Source organism: Muntiacus reevesi, chromosome 2 (genome assembly GCF_963930625.1).
Source record: "Muntiacus reevesi chromosome 2, mMunRee1.1, whole genome shotgun sequence".
NCBI classification, from domain to species: domain Eukaryota; kingdom Metazoa; phylum Chordata; class Mammalia; order Artiodactyla; family Cervidae; genus Muntiacus; species Muntiacus reevesi.
Window position 1 is genome coordinate 90,961,747 of NC_089250.1, and position 3,402 is coordinate 90,965,148.

At 63.1% G+C, this 3,402-nt stretch overlaps 1 non-coding gene across 1 annotated transcript; it reads right to left on the reverse strand.

Moving 5' to 3' along the window:
* Positions 1-2,883: 2,883 nt before the first annotated feature.
* On the reverse strand, positions 2,884-3,002 carry LOC136162128 (5S ribosomal RNA). The gene has a single exon (XR_010661971.1). It is a non-coding gene; the product is annotated as a 5S ribosomal RNA (ribosomal RNA).
* Positions 3,003-3,402: the final 400 nt, after the last annotated feature.

Sequence of the window (3,402 nt, forward strand, 5' to 3'; positions counted from 1 at the left end):
TCAGCCAGAGCCAGAGCCCCAGCAACCTGTGAGAGGCCGGGGCCAGAGGAAGCGACGGGAGGCCGCGTGTCAGGAGATACAGAGACAGAAAGGGACGGAGCTTCAGAGACAAGACTCGAGGACGGCCGAGAGGGAGATGCAGGCAGGCAGGCAGGCAGGCAGACGGGCGCGCGCGCGCAGACACACACACACACACACACACACACACACAGAGGGAGACACAGAGACTGACGGACAGAAAACGGCAGGCAGACACGGGAGAGAGGATGGCATCCGATCCGAGCCAGACACAGTGGCACAGTCCCTGACACACCTCAGAGAGAGGCCAGGCGGAAGAAGCAGCTGCCCCAAGGGAGCGGGGCGTCAGCCTCGGGCCGGGTCCCAGCTGGACGCGGCGCCCTGGGGCTGGCAGAGCCCCGTGGGGTCCCCAAGACGTCTTGGCAGCCGAGGTCTCAAAGGTTCCCTTCGGCTTGGCTACCTGAGGCAAGACCCAGCCCCCGTGCAAAGGCCAGAGAGTGAGTGTATGGGAGTGTGTGTGTGAGTGTGTCAGTGGGCAAGGGTGTGGGCGGGCCGACTGGGGTGCGGGGGGATACCCAGAATGGAGGGGGGAAGGGTGTGGAGCCGGGGGGTGGGGGTAGGGGTGGGGTTGCATATCATGTGGAGTCCAAGCATACCGGACGGTCATCTCGTTTCTTGCAATCTGAATGCGGAGTGGCCCTCCGGCCTGCGTTGGGAGTCGGGGCCCCGGTCATCCTCCCGCAGAGGGGCTATGGCCGTGGCGATCCAAAAGGTGGCACGCTGCTACCCGCCATGGCCGCTGACTGACTGACTGACTGGCTGGCTGGCTGGCCAAAGGCCCTGTTGGCTGGAAGATAGGCTACGGCTTGACGGCTTTCCGGTCATATCTGTTCTTATTCCAGGGGTGGGCCTCATCCTAATGTTACTTGGTTGATGATAGGAGAATCTCTGAGTGACAATATTTCCTTGCTTTTCAATGGATCCCTTTTGTTGCAGAACCTTTCCCTCGAAAGTGAAGGAACCTGTGTCTGCACAGGCACTAATGCTCTTGGAAAGGCAATAGCAATTCCGTCCTCCACTAGCTTGGTAAGCACCAAGTCCTTGTTGTCTTCAAGTGCTTCCCATAATACGTGCAAAGTAGGACCCGGTTTTGTGGAGTCTGGAGTCAAGGAGTTTACAAGTGGACGTTATATGACTTTCACCATTGCTGTCACTGCCCACTTACAAACCGCCTCTAAATTTAACCCTCTGTCTTACCTGTTCTTCTCTCACAAGGCTGTGACTGCCTTGCTGCTGCTTCTCTGCCTAAGAATCCACAATGAGATATTAACTTTCTGCCCAGAATCAAGATCCTTCATACTCTGCCTCCGTGTGCATGCTTCTGTGCCACGTTGATTCAGTCCTGTCTGACTGTTTGTGACCCCATGGGCTGTAGCCCGCCAGGCTCCGCTTACTGTAGCATCCTCGAGGCAAGCATACTGAAGTAGGTTGTCATGTCGTTCTCCAGGGGATCTTCCCAACCCAGGTATCAAACCCACATCTCCTTCATCCCCTGCGTTGGCAGACAGGTTCTTTACTGCTAGCACCACCTGGGAAGCCCATTCTGGCTCTACATCTCCTTCATTTATAACTAAACTCTGTTCTAGGCAACGCAGTTTCCCGCACTGTGATCCAACACCACACACACACACACACACACACACACAGCTTCCCACCCTGTGATCCAACACCAGACACACACACACACACACACACACACACACACACACAGCTTCCCACCCTGTGATCCAACACCACACACACACACACACACACACAGAGACAGAGAGAGGGAGGGAGACACAGCGACTGACGGACAGAAAACGGGAGGCAGACACCGGAGGAGGATGGCATCCGATCCGAGCCAGACACAGTGGCACAGTCCCTGACGCACATCAGACAGAGGCCAGGCGGAAGAAGCAGCTGCCCCAAGGGACGGGGCGTCAGCCTTGGGCCCGGGCCCCAGCTGGACGCGGTGCCCTGGGGCTGGCAGAGCCCCGTGGGGTCCCCAAGACGTCTTTGGCAGCCGAGGTCTCAAAGGTCCCCTTCGGCTTGGCTACCTGAGGCAAGACCCAGCCCCCGCCCAAAGGCCAGAGGGTGAGTGTGTGAGAGTGTGTGTGTGAGTGTGTCAGTGGGCAAGGGTGTGGGCGGGCCGACTGGGGTCCGGGGGGATACCCAGATTGGAGGGCCGAGGGTGTGGAGGCCGTGGGTTGTTGGGAAGCCTGTGTGGTCCTCTTGCGGTTTCTCTCTCCCTCTTTCTCCATCTCCCTTACCTGTGGTCCCTGGCTCCTGACCTGCCTCGGCGGCGGGCTGGGTGTGTGGGTGTGTGTGTGTGGGGGGGTGTGTCTGCGTGTGTGTGTGTGTGTGTGAGCCCGCGGGAGAGCACGCGCTGTCGCGTGCGAGGATGGCACTAGGGTTGTGGGTGGGGCTGGGGCGTGGGGCAGCCCCCGGGATGGACTGAGGCTTGCCTAGGGAGCCCCAGACGGAGACCGGGAGGTCATGTGGTTTTTGGAAGCCGAAAGCGGAGGGGCTCTCGGGCCGCGCGGAGGCAGCCCAGGTCTGTGGCGGGCATCGGGCCCCCTAACCCCCACCCCCACCCCCACCCCCCGGCCCCGGTCTCCCACCCGGGGAGGGGCTGTGGCCGCGGGGATCCAAGAGTTGGCACGCTGCTGCTGCCTGCGAGGGCCGCCGGCTGGAAGGCAGGCGACGGACGGCTGTGAGCGCGCTGGGGTGCAAGGGGCCAGGGGCTGGTGGGGCTTGCGGTGCAGGGCCACGCCGGGGCTGGGGGAGGTGTGGGGCGGGGGCTAAAGGAGAGGGGAGGCAAAAAGCCTACAGCACCCGGTATTCCCAGGCGGTCTCCCATCCAAGTACTAACCAGGCCCGACCCTGCTTAGCTTCCGAGATCAGACGAGATCGGGCGCGTTCAGGGTGGTATGGCCGTAGACGGAGGCGGCTGCCTCCAGGCTCCCTAAGAGCCCTGCGCCGCGCCTCCCTTTCGCTGTGCCCTGCCTGCCGGTCGGGCCAGCCGGCCGCACCTCTCCACGGGCCGCGCGCTGTACCTGAGCCGGTCGACCCGCCACCGCACTCCGGCACGCCGCCCCGCCCCCGCACACCATCACCCCCTGCCAGCACCCGCCTGGCCCTCCGGGCTCCCGGGACCCCCCAGCCGCAGTCCCGGCGTGCGTGCGTGCGTGCGTCCGTGCGGGGGCGGGAGGGGCGCGGAGGTCTCGGCGCTCTCCCACCCCGGGCCTCTGCAGGCCCGCCCCGGGCTGGGCGGCGCCCCCACCCCCATCCCGTCGTCCGCTGCACAGGGCCAGGTTGCCCCGGAGGTCTCCGGCTTCCGGG